Source organism: Carcharodon carcharias, chromosome 17 (genome assembly GCF_017639515.1).
Source record: "Carcharodon carcharias isolate sCarCar2 chromosome 17, sCarCar2.pri, whole genome shotgun sequence".
Classification (NCBI taxonomy): Eukaryota; Metazoa; Chordata; class Chondrichthyes; order Lamniformes; family Lamnidae; genus Carcharodon; species Carcharodon carcharias.
The window spans coordinates 12,326,133-12,348,815 of NC_054483.1; the positions used below are offsets into that span (position 1 = coordinate 12,326,133).

Genomic DNA, 22,683 nt, shown 5'->3' on the forward strand with positions numbered 1-22,683 from the left:
GAAGTATTATTATTTGATCCTGCTATTGACAGCCTTGTCAAGAGCTCCCAGCATACCGTGAGGAAAGCAAAGGGTGCTGGGGATCATCTATGACATTTGAGAAATATCACTAAGTAGGGCAGGCTAAGCTTCCACTCCTCAGTTCTTGCGTAAGGCATAGAGATAAGCAAGAAGAGCAAGCACAAGGGTTTGTATGGATTGCAGATTTCACCATTGTACAGAGTGCCATAGTCTGCACATACATTACCTTGCATGTGCCACAAGTGAATCGTCCATTTCCACTTGCTTAAAGCGCAGCTATTTTGTGACCATAGACAGTGCATCACTCAGGTGAATGCCCGTTATCCTTGACCAGTAACAAGCCCTTCATTTTGCATCAGTCTGTTGTGCCATCTGCATTTAACCCATCATGCCAAGGCAAAGGTTAGCTACTGGGTAATAAGAGTTATCCAAACATGACATGGCTAATGAGTTTAACAGGCCTACAATGAGAGCCATGGTCTCACAGGATCATTGTAGAGTGCACCATTGATGCCCTCAAGCAATGCTTCAGCTATCTGAATCATGCTGGGGGTGTCTTGAAGTACTCAGCTAACCAGGTTTCAAGATTTGTAGTAGCATGATGCTTGCTGCACAACCTGCCCGTTATGAGGGAACAGCTCTTGTCGTCATCTATCAGGCAAGAGCTGAGGAGTGGGAGCACAAGGAAGAAGTGTAACGTGAAATGGATGTTCACTAACATCCTAAAGATTACCATCGATCAGAAACTTAACTAGACCTGCCACTGTGGCTACAAGAGCAGGTCAAAGGCTGGAATTCCATACCGAGTAACTCACCTCCTGAGTCGCCAAACTTTGCCCACTATCTGCAAGGCACAAGTCAGGAGTGTGATGGAATAGTTTCCACTTGCCTGGATGAGTGTATCTCCAACGCTCAAGAAGGTCAATGCCATCCAAGACAAAGTAACTGACTCAATCAGCACCCCAACCACCACTGTAAACATTCCCATTCTCCAGCACTGTCACATAGTGGCAACAGTGTGTACTAGTGAAGCAACTTGCCAAGGCTCCTTTAACTCCACTTTCCAAACCTGCAACCATTACCACCTAGAAGGGCAAGGACAGCAGATCCATGGGAACACCACCACCTGCAAGTTCCCTTCCAAGTCACACACAATCCTGACTTGGAGCTATATCACAGTTCTTTCATTGTCACTCAGTCAAAATCCTGGAATTCCTTCTTGAACAGCACTTTGGGTGTAGCTACACTACATGTACTGCAGCAGTTTCAAGAGGGCAGCTTACTCCCAACTTCAAAAAGACAATGGCCAGGATTTTCCCCTCGGCGATTTGGGGGCAGGGCCTGCTTGCCTAGGGGAAAATGATGCGGGATGATGTCGGGAGGAACCCCTGACATTGTCCCAGTCCCTTTAAATCTTTAGGAAGGCGGGCGGACAATATAATCAGCCGATAAAAACAAAAAAAACTGCGGATGCTGGAAATCCAAAACAAAAACAAAAACAGAATTACCTGGAAAAACTCAGCAGGTCTGGCAGCATCGGCGGAGAAGAAAAGAGTTGACGTTTCGAGTCCTCATGACCCTTCGACAGTTCGAAGGGTCATGAGGACGCGAAACGTCAACTCTTTTCTTCTCCGCCGATGCTGCCAGCCCTGCTGAGTTTTTCCAGGTAATTCTGTTTTTGTTTTTGTGTTGAATATAATCAGCCGACTTGTCAATGGCCAATTGAGGCCATTGACAGGGTCATTAAAATAATTAAAAACCCTGCCCGTCCAAGCTTAAGGCTGGTGGGCAGGCCAGGAGCCCCAGCTGCCTCCAGATTATTCATGAAACTTCATCCACTGGTGGGATGAAGTTTCATGTCCATTTTTTAAAAATGTAATAAACTTTATGTGTTTCTTATTAACATGTCTCATCTCGTGTGACATTGTCACATGAGGGGGACATGTTAATAATTTTAATATTTCTCTATTTTTTGACTTTTCTTACCTGTCAGTAAACTCCCTGGAATCCCTCCAGCCCCCTTATGCGCTTCCTGGCGGGAAGGCCGCTGGGCGAGCCTTAATTGGCCCGCCCACTCAAAATGGCGGCCAGCCCCATTTCAGCAGCAGAGTTTGGCTGCCCACCCACCGCCAAGCCGGTGGAGCCCTCCCGCCATCTGAGGGCAAAAATCTGCCCAATTAGAACGACCAATAAAAGGGGGCCTTGCCAGTGATACTCATGTTTGTTGTGAGTATCTAGTTCCTCATTCAGATGCTTTAGAATGTAACTTTTGGTTTTGGGAAGTGAAGTTGTAACTGTGAAAAAAATTCGATGGAGAAACTGATAAGCAAATTTTCACTGAAGTAAATGCAACTCAAACAAACTTGGAGTTAATTATGGTTAAAAACTAACCTATGTTTATCTTCAAGGTCAGAGTTAGAAGTGTAAACACTGAACAATAAATGACCTGGTCAAGCTGGGTGCCTATTGTTATCTCAGTATAAAGAAGCTAAAAGCTAGCAATTCTGGGAAAGAGGATCATAAAACTCCATTAGGGGTAGAAATTATTTAATTAGGTTACAGAATCAAAGAATTATGTTGAAGGTAAAATAGCTCATTTGCATTTATGTTTGAATCATCCCAAAACATGCTACATCATCATGGAGACGGTATGTGGGGTTTGAAGGTTCTTTTGTTTAATTTATCTGAGTGTGTTTGCTGACAGAATCAAGCAGTTCAGTTTGATAATGGATAGAGGCAGCTGTAGCTTTGCTTTGGTGAAGATTGCTTTGCACCAGACTGAGAGCCAACTGGAGGTGATAGTCAGTTAGGCCTGCATATAAAGCTGAGAAAATGTTTACTGCATGGAATGTGGATAGGGCTCTATCTTGGTTTGGATTTCAGGAGGGAAAGGCAGCTGTAAGATTTGCTCCAGCTTGCAGCTAGTGGAGGAAATATACAGTGGTCCTCATAGAGCCTTGTGGCAGAAAGCAGTCAGCAGTGTTAGTTTGGGAAGCTGTGGGATGATAGGCAACCAAAATAAGGAGCTGAGGCAAGCAGAATAATGAGGTCAGTAAAGGAAAAGGTGGAGGATCACATTGCCAAAATGGAATGGAAGGGCCTCCATATAATCTTCCTCAGAGGAATAGCTGGAATACTATGGAGAATTAATGTAAATTCAGAGGGCTGTGGCATACTTTTTGTGTTGGTCCCAGGAAAAGTGAATGTAGCTTTAAGATTTCATAAGATAAGGGAACTCTTGGGGGAAGTAAAAAGTAGAACTGAGTTTATAGCATACATCTTTACAGACTATAGTGTTAAGTTAATAGTGTTTACTTTGTTTAATTTCTCTTTATATACACAATAAAATTTGTTTTTGATTTAAGAAAATGAAATATTGCAGTGCAGTTCTGCCAGTTAATTGCTAGGTATTCAGATTTCTTCTTGAAATTCCCTAACAGAATAATAACACATTCCAGGAATGAGTGAATAAAAAAATGGAGAGGAAGGGAGACCACAACATAGACAGTCCCTTTCTGCTCAGCCTTTAAATGATCAAATATTTCATGGGCAGAATTTTGAGGTTGGCAGGCAGGTGTGGTTGGTGGGACCAGGAGCGGTCGGGAAACAGCCCACTGCCCATGATTGGCCCCCGTGGGCTTGCCCAGCGTGAAACGTGGCTCCTCGCTGGTCCAATGGCGTCCTGGCGGTCAGTTTAAAAACGGCCCAGGAAGCTCCAGAAAGGATGCCACAGAAGGACGTCTATTCTGTGTTCCCTTGATGGATTGAGAGTAGCTGGAGACGCCAGGCGGGAGGGCAGGTTGGGTGGGCACTCAGCCCCCTGCTTTTTGGATGAGTGCCTCACGGTCCTGCTGGAGGAGATGGCTGCCAGGAAAGACACCCTTGTCCCCAGAAATGGGAGGAGAAGGCCACTGCACCTCACAAAGAGGGCATGGGAGGAAGTGGTAGCACTGGTGAGCAGCCATGACATGATGCAGCACACCTGGATGCAGTGCCGGAAGCAGTTCAATAACCTGCTGTGCTAAGGATGGGTGAGTACTGTGTTGGCATGAATCAGTGTGCAGAAGTGTTAATGTTTGGCCATCCCCCTGTGGACCTCAGGGGTGCTAGAGTCTGATTGCCAACTGTCAGTGACGACAGACCTGGTCAAGGGGGTGAGCCCTAGCTGCTTCGACTGAGTGCCTTGCGGTTCGAGGGCTACGACTCAGATGTGCCCTGCGAGGTGTTCCTTAGCTGGGGTTGGCTGCAATGGCACTGGAGGTAGAGAGTAGACCAGTCAATGCTCCTCTGTCCTTTCAGGATAAGACAAGCCATAACCAAGCAGAGAGGGCACATACAGGCAGAGGCCTGCCCAACCTGCTGCTGCTCAGCAGATTCGAGGAGGGCGCCCTAGACCTTGAGAGTTGGCACGGTCCCCATGCAACCGGGCGTGGAGAGGTGGGGGTGCCCGACGAAGGTAAGAGCACAGAGGTGAGAGTTTCGGATTGTGCACCCGTTCTAATGTAGTCTCTTCATTGGTGGGAGCCTCAAACCTAGAGTCCCCATTGATCATTGAAAGACAATGGCACCATGATGCAGATCTCCGTTGTCTCACCAGGGTGCCTGGCATGCACCTTCTCAGTGAAGTGACTTTAACGAATGGGATGTCCTTGTTCTCCCTTTTAGGTTCACCAGCACGCAATTGCTCTGTGGGCACTGATGGGCCACCCCCGAGGTCGGAGGGCCACTGGGTTTCACTTGCACCTGCGTCACACCCGCTCTTTGAAGCAGGCACCAGCGCACATACCAGCAGCTCAGAAGGCATTAGATCAGTGGCTAGAATGTCGGTGCACATTGTTGAGGGCACTTCACACTCGCTTGAGTTGCATATGGAGGCAGAGAGTGCCCAAGGTGCCAGCAGCTACTGGGCTGCTGGGGACCAGGATGATGCTCAGTTGAAGGCAGATGATGAGTCTCTGGAATCGTAGGCAGCAGATGCTGGATGTCTAGTGGGATGTGCTGGAGTATCTGGTGGAGATCCATGAGGGTCTGTGTGCCATGGTCTCCATTGTGGAGGTGTGAGCATGGTATTGACCCTCATGGCCGAGCGCACTGCCTCCTCCACTAAGAGAGTGGCAACTCTCATGGAAAGGCAGCTCCAGGGACAGAATGAAGGGTTCCTGGGGTTGCACTTGGACCTGCAATCCCTCACAGGCAATTATCTCAGGTGGTCAGTGCCAGTGTGGAAGATAGATTAGTCACCCAGTATCCCAGCTAGGTGCCCATCCATCCATGGTGAGCAGGCAGGTCCAGAGCAACCTCACGTTGGTGCATGAGCTGCGTGTCTTCTCTGCGGGCTCCTCTCAGGGCGCTCTGGATGATCGCAGCAGCTCCTCCGCCCCTCTGCCAGTGACTGTCGCATTTGATGTGGCTGCGAAGACTGGGGAGATGGCAGCCAGGGCACTGGCCGCTCCCTCCCAGGTGGGGCCAGCAAAGGCTCCACTGGCCAGAGGACAACCGCCAAGGTCATCAAGGCTAACAAGACACCAGAGTCAGCAGGCTGCCTCCAATGCCATCGCCAGCAAGGCGGAGGGGGGATGGCGGCAGTGGGGGGCACCAAGACGCAGCACTCTCAAACGTAAGTTTAAGGCACCATGAGCACGAATGGGGCATTCACGGGTGATTTTCTGTTCATTTATGTTTGGCTTATATGTCTGCTGGTGTGGACATCAACACCAGTAACTGTAATGTCATAATGATTTCAATGTGATGATAACATTAAATTTTCTTTGGTTCTGATGGCCTGAGTATGCTTCATATTTTTTTCTTTCTGGTGCAGGGTACACCAGTATGTAATGCTGGACATGAGTGGCTTGATACCTTATTGCACAGGCATTGAGTGGAACTTGGGTGCAAATATAAGGGTCATTTCAGACATCTGGGATGGAGGTGGCAGCCCTGGCATGAGGCTGAAGCTGACCTTTGACAGCCTAGCTGAAGGAGTGTTGGATCAAGACGTCCCTGGTGTCCTGAAGGATTCAGAGGCCTGCCTCCGCACCCTCAGCATTCTCCTCATGTGTTCCTCTCCTGACTCACTACTGGATTCATCATCTGTGGCCTGTGCAGCTGTGTCGAGATCCTTTTCCTCCAGTGGGTCCCCCCTTGCCAGTGCCAGATTGTGGTGAGCACACCATGCAATCACTATCAGTGACACCCACTCTGAGGGGTATTGTAGTGCACCCCCTGAACGGTTCAGGCACCTGAAGTCCATCTTGAGAAGACCTATGGTCCTCTCTATCACCGCCCTTGCGGAGGCATGACTTGTAACACTGCTCAGCCTCTGTTCTTCGCTGGCAGAGAGGCGTCCTGAGCCACCTTTTCAAGGGATAGCCCTTGTCACCCAGCAACCATCCATCCAGTTGGGCTGGAGCACTAAAGAGCCTCGGCACCTGGGAGTGTCGCAAGGTATAAGTGTCATGGGAGCTGCCAGGGTACCTTGCACAGGTTTTCAGACTCAGCATCCTGTGATTACATAGTATCTGCATGTTCATGGAGTGGAATCTCTTCCTGTTGACAAAGGCACCCGGCTGACCCATTGGCGCCTTGATGTCCACATGTGTGCAGTTGAATGCACCCTGGACGTGGGGGAACCCAGCAATCGCTGCGAAGCCTTTGGCTTGCTCAGCCTGGCTGGCCTTGTCCGTATGGTAAAGAATAAAGGTCAGTACCCGCCTGAACAGAGCTTCTGTCACCAGCTTGATGAAACTGTGAGACTCCACACAGATCCCCACACTGACCCTTGGAGAGAGCCAGAGGCATAGAAGTTGAGGGCCACTGTGACCTTCAGAGCCACTGGCATGGGGTGTCCACCCACACAGTCAGAGTTGATCTCAGGCCAAACCATCTGGCAAATGGAGGTTACTGTGTCCCTTGAGAGGCAGAGCCTCCTTCAGCATTGCACCTCAGACATATTGAGGTAGCTGCACTGCCACTTATAAAATCTGGCAGCAGGATAGTGGTGTCTTCTGCCTTTCGCCTTGGACCTGGCCCTGCGCCCCTTGTGCCTGCGCCTCTCCTCACACAGGTCCCTTCCCTGGAAGCTGCAGTGGTACACCTGACCTCCTCTCCCATCTGCCCCTCTCTTCCTCCTCAGAGGAGGTGCCACCAGCGGAGACCACAATCACCATTACCAGGGCAATGGAAGGCTTTCTGATACCTGGAAGGGTCCACGCGGCTGAATCCTCCTGGGACCTTGAAAAAACTAATAAGTCCTGAAATGAAGCCTGGAACTGCTAACAGTGAAGCCCTGAACAGAGATGAAGCTGCCAAGTACCTAATATGTCACCAACAGCAAACTATGTACCAAACTCCTCACTACTGACACTGGCAATGCTGCTCACCCTTTTTATCCTGCCCATGGATGAGGTTTTTGAAATTGTCAGCAGGTCACCTGCTTGTTTTGCCCATGTAACGAGTGCAAAATCGCCGTCAATTGGCTTTTCAATGGTCTTAAGTGGCCTCTTAATTAATGGCAGTCGCAGCTCTGGCACCCGCTGACCGAAATAATGGGTGATTACGATGACATTGGGACTCTCACCCAACAGCATCAGTTTGGGTGCGCATCTGCCTGCGGGACGTAAAGTTCTGTCCCACGAGTGATACTAGTAACATAAACCATACCTCCCGATTCACCAACAGTCCCACATTCCTCACCTTTCCTCTATGACTGACCATCACATCGCCCTTTTCAAGACAACACAAAAATAAAAGCCACCCGAAAATACACATTCCCATCCAATTTATAAATTCACTGTTGCATAATGGATACAATAATAAACTAATCACCATTGTGAATTCCCTTCATGGCTGACTTCTATGCGGTGGTGGAAAGTTGTAAGGATACTGAGGATGCTATAGATGGCCTCAGAGGGTGACCTCAAGCAGCTCTGCACCTTGGCAGGTTTGACTTCATACCAAAACATCTTGGCCTGGGTCATCTGGGCTGGCTGGCTGACGGACAATAAAAAAGCCACTGGTGGCAGAGGTAGGAACAGGAAAACTTTCTTCCTGAGAGAGGACAGCAAGTTCATGTTCCATGCACCACTGCCATTCTCCTGGGCTGACACCTCAGCGATCCAAGTGATCTGTTGGAGAATAGAATAATGGACTGATGTGAGACCCTGGAAGTCTCATTGAATAGTGGTAGACCTGTTGGCAAAAGAGTCTGATGGCAAAAGTTGAACTTCCACTATAGTATGTAGATCTTTGATAGATACTGTTTGTGCTGCAATGAAAGCTGTGATACAGGCCACAAATGCTGTATCATGGTGGCTTTAGCAGGTATGCTAATGGCAGTGACCACCTATTTTATATTGTAAAGGATGAGCTCCAAGATCTGCGCAAAGCTGTGTGCCAAGTTGTTACTGACATCTCCATGCTCATTGTCATTATGTGCAGGCTTCTTGCAGGCTATACAGTGCACAAAGCAGTTGGTTATATACACTTATCAGCCTTCTGTTGTTTGGTCCATCAAAGTATGCACCTGGCTCCTCTGCAACAGTGTGTGAGCATAACTTTGCTCTCCAGAAAGCTATCACATGTGGTCCTTTCCCCCACCCTGGGCTCAGCATGCTTGTGCCTGGTTTTTTACCACACAGAGATCCCACCTTATCCTAGCGTCTGAAATATGCTGCATCAGTCTCTGTTGCTGCGAGTGACAGTGTCTCTTCATCCCTTCTGTTTATGGTAAAGATATAGCTGGAGGTATGGCAGAGAGAGAATGCAGTTTGAACCAACCATCCAGTAAAGCCAGAAGAGTCTTAGGCTGCAAAATACAGTTTTATTCAGAAGTTTGGGTTTTCACAGCAGAATGGAAGAAAGTTACATTGCATGTGGTATGCCTTTATTGAAGCTACAGCAGCTTGCCTTGAGTAATATTACTGGATTTTTAATAATTAAACATCTTTAAGAGAATGTTGCCTGGAAGGTGTTTACTTATGGGTCTGACCAAGTAGAGAGTCTCTTTGGGGGAATATTTTGTAAGACTAAGTTTAACTGTACTCTTGTATGCTTAAGTTTTCTTTTACTCTTATTAATAAAACTTTAACTTTTAATTTTTAAAATCCCAAAAGTGTCAATGGACTTCTTATTGCTGAGATCAGTACATCCCCTTCTCATTTTCAGAATATAAAAAAACAGCATGGCCCATTGTCATGAAAATATAATAATTTCCATAATATTATTGTAAGTTATTGTAAAGGTAAGTTAATAGTGGGGATTGAGTTTGTTTCTCTGTGTGTAGGTGCATGTGTATGGGTTTTAACTGAATTACAGACAGCTGGTCTGGGTGTTTTGATGCATCAGAAGGGAAACCAGGTTTGAAATGCTAAATACATAAACATGGCTGAAGTTTTAGAATGTGAGGTGTGAGGTGTGAAGAACATTTGCATTTTTGGCTAAACCAGAGTTGTGAATTTCAAAGCCAACAGAGGCTAAGCCAAGCAGTGCGTTTATTTTTCCCAAAGATTTCTGATAATATGAGTACTATGAAAGATTTATATTATGGAAAAAGTAAAGTTGGAAGGACATATTGGAACAATGGGATTTACATTAAAAAGGGAGAAACATGATTAAGGAGATGAGGTTATGTGTAAGCAGGAAGGAATTCTAAGATCTAACAAGTGTGAAAAGCCTCCAGCCTCTATGTACCAAGCTGTTGTCTCCAGGATCCTAAGCTAAGAGAATTCATTTTAAATATCACTGTCCAGGGTCTATTTAAACCTATCTTGTTTTTTACTGTTTCCTTAACAGACGTGTAACTGGGAGTTAGATCAATTAGGGGAGCTAGGAGTTATCATAGTAGTAATTTGTAGACCTATGTATGTGCTTAAAATTATTTCTTTTATTAATAAATGTTTAATTTAGTTTTGTAAAAAAAACCCTCTAAGACTCAGTGGACTTATTACTACTGAATTCAAGATAAGGGAGAAGTGAGATCAGGGAAGTGAGATCAGAGAAGGAGGGCTGCATGTGGAGATACATTATGAAAAGAACGATCTGCTCCATAATAAAGGAAATTGAAGCAACTACGAATTGACCCAATTCTATATTATAAATATTATAGATGCATCATCGCACCCTCAGCTCCATGAGTGACCACAGCCTCAGTGATGTCTTTTCTTATGATTAGCAAGATCTCCTCCATGGGAGTTTAAACATCCAGGCATACCTGTCCTCCTCCAGTCTGTTCCTGCTGCCTCCAATAATGTGTCATGTTCCCCTGCAAGAACGAGTTAAGTGTGCCAGTGGGTGTCCTGCAGTATGTTTGGTGATGTGGCTGTCATGATGAATAATTGCCAATTTGTATGAGCTTTAAGTTGTGGGTGTGAGTTTTGCAACTGTACTAACTGTGTGAGGATGAGATAAATATGGAACGAAGGGCTGAGTAATGATTGATACATATTGTTGGTAGGTGGATGAGGCTCATGGTGCAGTCGGTGGTATATGACATTTGAAGATGAACTCACTTTGACAACTTATGTCAGACCATTAAATGCCTTCTTGCACTGCATCCATGTTCTTTAAACATTTTTGGATTGATCTCTGCCTGTGCTTCTATGTGTAATGCAAGGGAAGTGAAACCATCAATCCTGAGGATGAAGCAGTATGTCAGTGTTGTCCAGTTAGCCATAGTCACATGAGATTAATTGAGAATCCTGATGTGGTTAATTGTATTCCTGGTGAATAAATTTTTTTAAAAGTCACCATTGTTGGTAATGTGGCCTCAATACTTAGTCTCATGCTTATGCATTTGTACTTTCACCTTTTTGCACGTTTGTTGGTAAAATGGTAAAATGAAAGGCAAAATGCGCAACTATTTTTTGATTGTTTAAAGTTTTTTTTTACAATTTTAGTTACTGAATGGCAGTTGATATTTGTTAAGAACACATATGTCTGTGAAGTATACTTACTTGTGTGTAAACCATTTCAACTAAAATTAATGCATATAGCCAAAAACAGTGTCATCATTGCCACACCTTTGGCTCGTTATTAACTTTATTGGACAACACAGTGTTCAGGATCTAAATTTGTTGTCTGAATGCTTTGTGAAATATCATCAATTTGAGCAAAGGGGATAAGAGGTGCTACTCTACCTAACTGAATACTGTCTCTGCATCAAGGGAGAAGACCAGCATTTGCAATGTTGTAATGATGCACATTGAAACATTGAATAAGTCACATGTCCCTTTAGAGCTGCGTTATTGGAAATCTTATTGTTCAACAACAAATTGCATTATATAACACTTTTAACATAGTCTATTGTTGTAAGGCGATTCACAGTAGCATTATTGAACAAAATTTGACACTGAGGCACAGAAGGAGATAGGACAACAGGGAGCCAAAAGCTTGAGCAAAGAAGTGGTTTTCCAGGAGCATCTTAAAGGCAGAGGTAGAGATAGAGAGTGGAGAGTTTAGGGAGGTAATTCCAGAGCTTCAGATTTATACAGCTGAAGGCATAGGTACCAGTTTTAGAGTTCTGAAGAAAATCAGAGGTGGGCAAGGAACCAGAATTGGAAGAGCACAGAAAGCTCAAAGAGTTGTAGGGCTAGAGGAGTTGATAGAAATAGGAAGAGCCGAGGGACATGAAATTGAGGGTGAGGATTATAAAATCGAGTTCAGACAGACAAGTTCAAGGGTCTCAGAAATTTTCAAACTCTTTTAGTTACTGTTTGGGAGGGATATGAGCCTGTAAAATGGAAAAGTATTTGTTTCTTTGTACTTTTAGTCTACTGTGGTCATTAGAACAGATTTTCCCCCAGACTTGGGAAACCTGATCTGTGCACTTGCACGACTCGCAAATTGCACACCCGAACCATGTGTGACTTCACATGCCATTTTTGTTTCTTACATCAAGGTCAGGTTTGCAGTGCAGTTTGTGAGACACAAACCAGTGTTGGAGGAGTGTGGATGTGGAGGAGGTCCAGTTGGAAGGTTCTACTTGGTTCTCCATAACAGCATCCCAGCTCCCAACAGTGTTTAAAGGCCTCCGAAACCTCACCTCTCATTTCTCTCACCCTTCGAAACACTCCCATGCCAGACCATGTCCATGAAGTTGGGTTCCCCAATTTAACTGGGGGACAAAAATCAGATTTCCTCCTACACACCATTTTTGCCCACATCCCCTGCTTGTGCTGCCCCATGCCACCTCTATGCCCACATGTATTTTCCATGCCCCCTTAGATCATCAATGTTACCCCTCTGCCATCCATGTATCTTGCATAGCTACTCACCCAGTATGCACTGTGTACAGTCTTCAGATTCCATGAAATATCAATGGAAAATATTTTACATTCCTTGGAGGAGCGGTGGGAGGAAATGAAGCTCTCACCATCTAATAAAAACCTCCATATCACTGAATCTGAGAAAAAAAATGCAATTTGGCATGTGAAAAAAACCTTGTAATCCTGTTATCTTGTGTCAACAAACCAGAAACCACGTCAAAAGCACTATTTGTTATTACAACTTCTTGAAAATATGCATTCTCAGGAGAATGGAACACCTGCAGTGCTGAAACCCATAAGCACTTGAAACTCAGTCAAGCATTGATAATCGTTACAGCTGTTCAAACAACAGACTACTCTCTGGGAAAGAAAGAACAGGTGCTCATTTCAATTTCAAAGCAGAGTGCCTTTTAATCAATGTAGAGAAGCAGATAGTTAGATTTTTTTCAAGCATCAAAACCAGGCTTTTTTTAAATCAGCCAGTGCCACTTAAATTACAGTCGAAAAGATGACAGCACAGGCAGACAGGATATTTTGATACATTTTTCATTGGAAAAGTACCGCAATGCATGTAAACAAATACACAAGGTTGGTCAATTTAGCTTTGATGGACAGTTCCCTACAATGAATCACTGAATTAAAACACATCTAAATTACAATACAGCACCTCATAGAGACATTTGAGGGTATGATGACACTTGACACTTACCTTTCAGAATATTCCAGACTCCCTATCAGGTTTTTCATCTTCTTCACGACCTCTCAAACAACTGAGCTTTTAATGGGCTTCCACAACCGCACACCACCAAGTGAAAATGGTGTGCAGGAGGAAATCCAATTTTCGTCCCCCAGTTAAATTGGGGAATCCAACTTCAACAGGGCCAGGTTTGCGTTTTGCACACTAGGCATTCCAAACTTACAAAAAATGTCAGAGAAAAATGTTGTAAGATCAGGAATGCAGAGGAAAATCAGAGTTCCTTAAAAAAACTAAGTATGGCCATTCGTGCACTGAAATGTATCTATGAGCTCTGCCAAAAATTCAGCCCCTAGTCCTTCAAGTAAAGAAATACTAGTTACTATACTTGGTAGGTTCCGCACACACTGGCTGCCACTGGGGTGCATTCCACACACACTGACTCTCAGTCGTGTACGGGTTCCACACGCCCTGACTCTCAGTGGGGTACAGTTCCACATGCACTGTCTCTCATAGGTATACCGGTTCCACACACATTGTCTCCCATTGGTGTACGGGTTCCACATGCACCGACTCTCACTGAGGCTCTGTTCCACACACACTGACTCTCACTTGGGTATGGGAAAGACATTTTTGCTTAGTCTAAGTATAATTCATGTGCAGGTTTTCTGAAAGATGCTATTTGTGAATAGATGTTATAAACATTGGAATTCTTGAACTTATAGTTGGCATTTTATGGAAGTTAACTTCTCAGGTTTTGATGGTCACTCTTTAAATTTGTATTTTTATCTGCAGCACTACACATTCTGAAATATATCAGGGACCTTTTCATTAGCTTAAAAAGCAGTTATATTAATTGAAAACACTCTGGTGGTCAAAGAAGCCTGAAAGCCAGATATAGTCTTGGCACTTCTGATATTTTCAGGGAAATTAACACAAGGGAAATCAAGTTAAAAAAAAAAGTCTGGTTTCAATAAATGCAGTACATTAAGCTGATTAGTTGTTTCAGAGGTATTCAATTGTTAGATGTGGCACAGACCACCCACAATCTTGGTGTACAAAGGTTTTTCTTCCCATTTAATTCTCTACAGTCCAGCAACTATCATAGTGAAAACAGATTCCATAGTGCTGGGTGCGCTGGTTAATCCAGTTTATTGGAATATCAGCAGCTAGGTGGCATAAAAACTTCATGGTGAACTGAGAATATGGTGTATTTGGAGAAAGTATTAAGTGCAACTGAAAGACAAAATATTTCAAGGGGTAACACAAAGTAATTTTTAAGCTTTTGGTTATTCTCTGAGCTATCGTTTTATTTGTTTGTTACTCGCTTATATATTATGCTTATGAAACTGTTTCAGTACTTTCAGTTAGAAATAAGATTGTAAAGTTTAGTTTAACTTTAAAGTTAGTTTACCATATGTGACAGTTTAACTGAATGCAACATCCAAATACGCACAATTTCTTTAATTTAAAATCCTATGGCTTAACTATTTAAAACTTCAAAACATTATCTAATTAAGATGTTACATGCCTGAACAGTGTTATTATTTAAATTGTTTTCAGATATTAGCCTAAGGCTGTCACTTAAAGTGCCACATGTATGTAATGAAATGAGTGGGGGGCCTGGGGTTACTGTTCCAAGGGCATGTCTACTTCCCTTCACTTCGGTTTTGGAAATATCTTGTCTAACAGTTACATGAACTCTTGTTCTGCCACTGATGAGGTGTCATGTCAAGTATGATCTCACTATCTAGGCTATCAATGAAACAACTTAGGTCTTTAGTTAACTTGAAAAAATTAGCTAAAAAAACAAATATTGAAGTCTTTTTTCCAGTGAACCAAAGGCCAGCTTCCAAAATGGGCAGTGGAACCTTTGAATCCAAAAAAGGTATGGGCAAGAAATTGCACTCAATAGTGCCTGCTTTTTGGGTGCTCTAAGTGCCCTGAGGGTACCAAACTGGCATCTGTTTGACACAAGTATGCACACTTTGACACAAAGTATGCTTGATGCCATCTTAGTAAAGACATTAATGCGTAAGGAGTTAATGTCCATTGGAAGTATTCAAAGTAGATCATGAAGTCAGTCAGAGTGCAATGCTGGTTTAATGCTGTCACTGTCATTCTGGAGCTCAATGCTCCAGCTGACGTTCTCTCTTAAGCTCAAATAGCTGAACACATGTTCAACAGCAAGAAGGAGACCAACTCCCCAATCCACCATTTAAAATGATTATCAACTATTTACAAGTTAGTTGTTGGTTGATTTTCTTCTGGCTGTTGCTACAATTCTCCATGTTTTTGGTACTTTCAACAGTTGTTTCAAAAGTCCTACAGGTAATGGTATAACAGGTGCTGAACCATTTTTTGCTAACCTCAAACCTTCTGCACAAACCAATTGCCCCCTAATATGAGTGCATGAGTAGGCCTTCTAATTGGAATAGCGCATAACTGGATCAATGAGCAGAAGCCATGCAGAGTAGGACAAACAGCTAGAAGAAGGAAGCGGTGCAGGAGTAGAAGTGCTTTCAGTAGGACGTCATATTTGCTCAGGATATTTTGGCATCAATTCTCCTTTCTGAACATCAGCAAAGACCAATATTTGAAAGGTCTACACTTCACTAAGGAGGTCCTCAATGAGACCCACTGTTGTAGCTACAACTCCAACCCCAGAGCAAGGTGATGATGATGTTACCAGTGGCTATGAAAGACCCATGGCTATGAACTTCTAAGCATTTAAAGTTCCAAGCTGGTGTTGGAGATATTAGCAACATTCACACTCAACCATGCCCAAGTGCAGCAAGGCCTGGACAATATTCAGGCTTGAACTAAAAAGTGGCAAATAATATTCACACCACACAAGTGCCAGGCAATGACCATTTCCAACAAGAGAGAACCATCACCCCTTGACATTCAATGGCATTACCATCGTTAAATCCCCCTCTATCAACATCCTGAGAATTACCATTGATCAGAAAGTTAGCTGGCCCAGCTATATAAATACTGTGGCTAAAAGAACAGGTCAGGGATTGAAAGTCCTGCAGCGAATAATTCACCTCCTGATTTCCCAAAGCCTGTCCACCATCTACAAGGCAAAAGTCAGAACTGTGATGGATATTTTCCACTTACCTAGATGACTGCAGCTGTGACAATATTCCAGAATCTCAAGACTATCCAGGACAAAGCAGTGCGCTTAATTGGCATCCCACCATTACCTTAAACATTCACTCCCTCCATTGTCAGCTGGATATCTGTCTGTTGTCCTGATCACACCGTGACCTGACCTAGTTTTCTGGGTGAGGAAATATTAATTATGTAACCTGACACACAGAGGGAGCCCACTGCTGAATTACTCTTAGAAGCTTCCCGCGTCTAATGACACGTGAAGCAGACAAAGCACAGGCTTATATCTGTTTTCATAGGTGGATTTCCCTGGAACAGGTTGCCTGCCTGTTGCCAGAGGTTATAGCTTGAGGGATGCCACTCTGCACCAAGCATGCTGACCAGGAGACTCTCCTGCTTTTGCTTCCTGCCACATGGAGTAAAAAGATTTAGAGGTTGATAATCAGCCTGCTTGGCCACAATATGAACACCTTCCATGGCCATCAAAACTTGGAGTGAGACTCGAACCCAAGCCTTCAGGCTTAGGGGCAGGGATGCTATCCACAGTGGTCACAAGACCTGTACATAGCACACCACTGCCTGCCAAGGAAATATTTTGGTATCACTTGAAGAAGAGGTGTCACGTGCATAGGAGCTGAAATGCCTCAAGGACCTGAAGCAAAAGTTTAATTTTGGCCTGAGTCTAAGGTGAGACCTAAAAACATTTGTGATTGAAGTGTTTAAAAAGAAATGTTCAAAATACACAAGAATAGTTGATTTCTTACCTACTGGTGGGAAAAGTTGTTTACAGTAGTTTTGCTGTAAGGTTACTGTTGTAAAGTGTTGGGCATAGTTTGTAGGTCTTTTTTAAGTATTCGTAGTCTTAGGTAGTTTGACAGTTATTTATTAACTACTAGAGGCTATATTGTTGGGTTCCTACGACATGAAAAGAAATCCAACACTGTACGTTTAAAACTTCAATCTTATTGCTATTTTTAAAAAATGGATTTTCCAAAAAGGATGGCTGCTACAAATTACACAACCACTGGGCTGGCCCTTTGTTCTGGGAGCTACCGCTAGAAGTTACAAGGACAAAAGAATTCTTCACTCAGTCTGTGGAATCTCACACCCCATTGTACAGATCCCTCATAATCAGCGAAAATAAAGGAAGTGCAGATGAAATGGAGCCCTCAACCAAAACAATCACAAAAGAGAGAGATGAAACTCATTATACTGGAAGAGATGCTAATAACCACTTTGTCTCTCTCCGAAGGAGGAACAATGGAATTCTGGCCAGAAGCACAGAACTGATTGTTAAGCTGCAATTAACTATTAATGCGACATGTCACATAACCCAAACCTCTGGCCTTTTTGGACAGTTTTAACATCGCATCTTCAGCCTCACAAGCAGTCTATTGTTTAACATCCAACTGGCGAACCACAAAGAAGCAGCCCTCCAGGCACAACAACAGCCTGCGTATGCTGGAAGATTTCCTACCATCACCTGCAGAAATCACCTGCAGAACTGACCCAGTCTCTGTGTGTCTATTTCATCTTGTAGTATCAGCACCAACTGTAAAACAAATTCTACAACTCTGGTCTTTAGCCAGCTGAACTTGGACTCCTACATGAAAGAATTCCTCATTGGACTCTGACTCTGGACTTTTGAAATCATGTGAACTAAGATTCATTTCTGTGGTTCTTGTACTGTTATTATCCATAGTTGTAAAACTCCTTTTTCTGTTCCTCCTTTTACTGTGTGTGTGTGTGTGTGTCTGTGTGTAGAGAATGGGAAGTTGTGAACATTCCTCCCCCAGGCTTTGGATGTGAAATAAGTTCACCTTATGCATTAATTATAACGCAGGTTAGCTGCGGGTTATTAGTAAATTGGATCACACAAGCAAAGGGTTTGGGAAAACATGCCACCACATACTCTAAAAATAATTCAAAACACCTTCTGCTTGTCCGGAACAATATACATAGGTACGGTAAAGGTCTAAGCTAGGAGCTGTCTTCATGCTTGCTTCTACACACAGCTCTGTCCAACATTACACTGACCCCTATGTGCAGGTCTTCTGTTCTCTTACAACACTGTGTGGACGGTATTATATGCAGTCCCACGTTAACCCTTTATGTGTCAGGTCCTTATACTACAGTTACTTCCTACACTGAGTAGATTTGCTCTATCACATCAGGATGGGTGGCACTTTCGTTGACAGATGAGGAGTAAAACACCAGCAGTCTTCTAGTCATAGGCCTGTAGCTACACAGATGAGAGGGGAACAGCAGAGAAGGCAGCAGCAGAGGAGTGCAGCTCACAGCATACAATATGTATGAAACAGGATCTAAGGGCAGCGGTACAGCATCCTGAAGAGCAGTGTCTCAGAAGTCTCTGGTTGTTGCATCACATAGCACCAGACATTCGCAACCTCTTGGAAGACCACCCACTCCCACACTTCACCAGTGGCTGTCAAAGCCATCATCACACATCTTTTGTGTCTCTGGATCTTTCCAGGGCTTTGCCAGAGACATGTCCAGAATTTCCCAGTCAGTGATCCACAAATGCAAAGGACATTTGCTTGTTGGCTTTGGGGTTGGCAATTATATCAAATTTACTTGCAATTGTGCCAGTTAGAAGGAGTTGGAGATCAGGTTTGCAGCTCTGGCTGACTTCTGCAGGGTGCCATTGATTGCACAAAATGAGAATTATGGCTCCACCCCACTGGATCATGTTGGAGTATTTGTCAACTGTAAGGACTTTTCTCTGATGTGCAGGTGGTGTGAAACCACAAAAAATATTTATGCACATGAGTGTCAGATTCCAGGGAGTTGCCATGATGCTTTCTTCCTGTAATAGCTTGCTGCTGTCAAGCTTCCTGATATCTTTGCACCTGCAAGCATACCTCAGGGGTGGCTGCGAGGAGATCAAAATACCTATTTCAAACTTGACTGATACCACCCATCAAAAACCTAATCAATGAAGTGCAACAATGCTACAATGAATGCCATATGATCATGAGATGTATGAGCAAACAGACCATTGACATGTTGAAGATACACTTTGGGTGTTTAGGCAAATCTGGAGGTGGCCTTCAGTATGTACGAGCCATGGGTTCCAGAATGGTTGTGGTGTCCTGAGCTCCACACATTCTGAAGGAGTGAGGTTTGGGCCTACAGGAAGAACAAAGCGAAGAGCTCAGATCCTTCTCCGATGATTTGGAGGGGGAGAAGGAGGAAGACCAGGAGAAGGATAGTAATGAGTATAAAGCACCCTCAGCTGATGACATTGCTGTTCAGGAGGCCAGAGATGCCCTTTTAAGTTTGAGGTTGACTTAGATTGTAGTGGTGGAATCATGTCATTAAGTACACGCAACAACCACTCTTCCTGCTACACCTCCCCCCACCCCCTGCTGATTTACTGACACAAAGCATTCCTGCAAACAATTAATCACCCATTAAATATCCTCCTGTTGGCCCCCATCAATTCACGGTCATTCATCATCAGATTAGTTTAAAAGTGACTTGCGATCCAGTGCCCAACAATGGAAAGAATGGGAAAATAGTGCAAAAGAATAATGTTTATGTGACCTAACTGAGAAACAGAAACTTAACAACACAACACTGTCTCATACACCCATGTGTATGTACCTGTGCAACTGCAAAGCCTTACTATTCCTTTTCTTACACTTCTTACACAGTGTGAAGTATCATCAAAAACGGTTCGAGGGTGTGTTTAACATAGAATACTGGAAAAAAGACCTCAGGAACTTTCAAACATTTATTAGCTATATATAATGACATACAGGGGTAGATAAGCACAAAGCTTTTTCCAGAACCATCTCTCTCTGAGTTCCAATGACACGTGATCTGACATCACTGATGATGTATATTAGCTATTAGCATAATAGCTATTAACCCTTTATACTACACAGTGCAACTCCTAAACGAAGATAGAAGCAGGCTGCTTGGACCCCTGCATTTGACTGCCAAAGAGTTCTTAGCCAACGTTCTCTGGTTTTTGGAGCAAGTAGGGGTCCCCCACAAAGACTGTTTCACCTGTATCTTTGTGGAGGCAGATTTGACATACCAGGAGATGAGACAGCATGTAGGGGTTAAGTGGCAGTGTAAGAAGTGGAGTCCCCATTTCCACCTCCCTTTTCACCATCATCCCTCTCATGGCCCAGCTGCATTTCACCATTATGCCTGTGCTCAAAAACACTTTCAGATCAATGTAACACTGTAAGGATAAGGCATTGTATTTAAGGTGGCAGGCATGTTGGCATCCAGATCTACATGATCTTGGTCAATGGACTCATTTGATTGGAGGCTTTGATGTTTCGCAGCACTGCCCTGGCTATCCAGGGAAGAACACATCATCTCAATGGCCTTCAACAACAATCCACTTATGCCTGAAACTGACTCTTTCCTTCTCTCTGCAATTACGGTAAGTGTGTTTGGAAAGCTCATCACATATTATCTGCTGCTCCTCAATGACCCTTCTCTGCATTGACAGCTGCAGGTGACAGCATCTATGTCCAACTGAACAGAGCTGGAGTGGACTCTCCACTTCTGTCCCTGCCAACATCTGTACTTGGCTTGTGAGGTATAGGAAACCAGGTAAAACCCAACAATGGACTAGATTTTTAAGTCTCACCAGTGCCTCTTGAATTGCAGTTTCCCTGGAGAAGAAAGTGTCTGGAGATTTGCATTATATAAATTTGCTGTGTGTCACTGAGTTTTTCGAGTGTATTAAAAGCTGATTCCAAGAATGTTGTTGAAAATCTGTGGGGTTGTCAACACCTGAAGTTTATACTGCTGCAGACTCAAGCCCCAATATTAAATGGAAGACATGAAGGGAATAGAAGAGTCCAATATTGTGCGGAAAACTTGGAAGTATGCTCAGTGTGTCTGTCAAAAACTTTTAAATTAACCACTTCATTATCAGCAGTAGAATGAGTGATGAGGACTCACATGCATGATCTCAACTTCAGTATTCAAAAGGGCAATTCAAATATGCAATCTTGGAAACAAGAAAAAAAAGTTAAAGAATTGAACTGAGATATTCCAAGACTGCGTCTCAGTTCACTGATGCCTCCATTGAGTGAGGAGGTGGGGGTAGTGTGGGCGTGATGAAAATACCGGCACCAGGTGGTTCCCTGGCTCCATCCCATCCTTTGATACGATGGAGTATGCTTAGGTTGGCAAGGTGAGGGCATGGAATAATGTCCATGCAGAATGTAGGTTAATGTGCATCTGCATTCACTTTTCCTGACCTGGTTAGATTATTAAACTACTTCCTGCACTACATCCAGAAGTGTGGCATTAGACTCCTGCTTCTCACTTACTGGGCAACCTTTGTTCCTGGCACAGGTTTTTTTCCTCCAGTTGCTGGAGAATACAATGGTATGCTCCATCTAGCTCCTTACATACCCCAGTATCGTTACATACTTGAAAAACTCATTGACCAACAAATTCATGTAATGCAAATCTCCTGAAATTGCAATTCAAGAAGTACGTGAAGCTTGCTCAATCTATTTAATAAATTAGGGTTAACCTGTAACCAGGAAGATGCTCCCAATTTGAATCATCCTGAGCTACATTAAAAGTATTGTTTCGGTGCTGCGCGAATGAGATATTTGTTGTAACCTCACCAGTTATCTGTTAATTATGACAAACAACATTTTCTTGCCTTTCATGAGTGAACCTTGCGCTTTTCCTAAACAAAAACAGAATTACCTGGAAAAACTCAGCAGGTCTGGAAGCATCGGCGGAGAAGAAAAGAGTTGACGTTTCGAGTCCTCATGACCCTTCGACAGAACTTTTGCTTTTCCAGTTGAGTTTTGAGGTATTCAATGAAGATCCTTGACAGTGCATAATTACCTCTGCAGTCTTGGTATATTCAATGTAAACAAGTGTAAGTGTTGAGGCTATTAACAATGCAAAGATAACCATTATTTTGCACTTGACAACAGTAAGAAGACCACAAGATGCTAAGGTGATAATGATGAATGAATGTTGGAACGTCGAGTGGCCTAACAATGCATGATGATTAAACACTTGCAAGAATTCTAATGAGGGTGGATATTTGCATTTATATTGGGGGAGGAGAGGTGGTGGAGATTTGAGCAGCAATCCTCAGTGCAAAAATACTGCCTTTATGTATTGTGCTGGTGCTTGTTTGATTAGAAAACCTACATAGTTTAAGCATGTGTTTTACTTGCATCAACTTGTAACAAATGACCAGAGATGTGAGTATATGTATAAGAGGGAGTTGTGCAAACAGACTGTTCCTCAAACATATAAAGTAATTATGGAGACCTTTGTTTGACAATTTCAGTATGTGTGCCACAGAAATGTCCATTCGACTGTCTTCATTTCTGTCTACACTCTTACACAGAGCAATTTCTAGTACAGTTCAGTTCAACTTTAGCTAAGATTAGACTTATCTTCTATGTTTCTCATAGCACAGCCATTAGCTGGAATTGTCGCATGGATGTTGAAGAATTGACATCACATTATCACACTGCATTCGCTGTTGCCTGGAGACAAACAACATAGATCAAAGAGCAACCCCACAATAGCATTTACAGTGAGTCAACACTGCTGTCGTTT

The 22,683-nt window shown here is 43.6% G+C and overlaps 1 protein-coding gene across 6 annotated transcripts in view; it reads left to right on the forward strand.

Moving 5' to 3' along the window:
- tet3 (tet methylcytosine dioxygenase 3) overlaps positions 1 to 22,683 on the forward strand; it is a 535,430-nt gene that overhangs the window by 68,655 nt on the left and 444,092 nt on the right. Inside the window, exon 2 of one of the 6 annotated variants that reach the window (XM_041209407.1) lies at positions 22,536 to 22,660. The exons of the other annotated variants lie outside the window; for them this stretch is intronic. The gene's annotated coding sequence lies outside the window, so the exon portion shown is untranslated. The remainder of the gene's footprint in view (positions 1 to 22,535; positions 22,661 to 22,683) is intronic. 6 annotated transcript variants of the gene reach the window in all.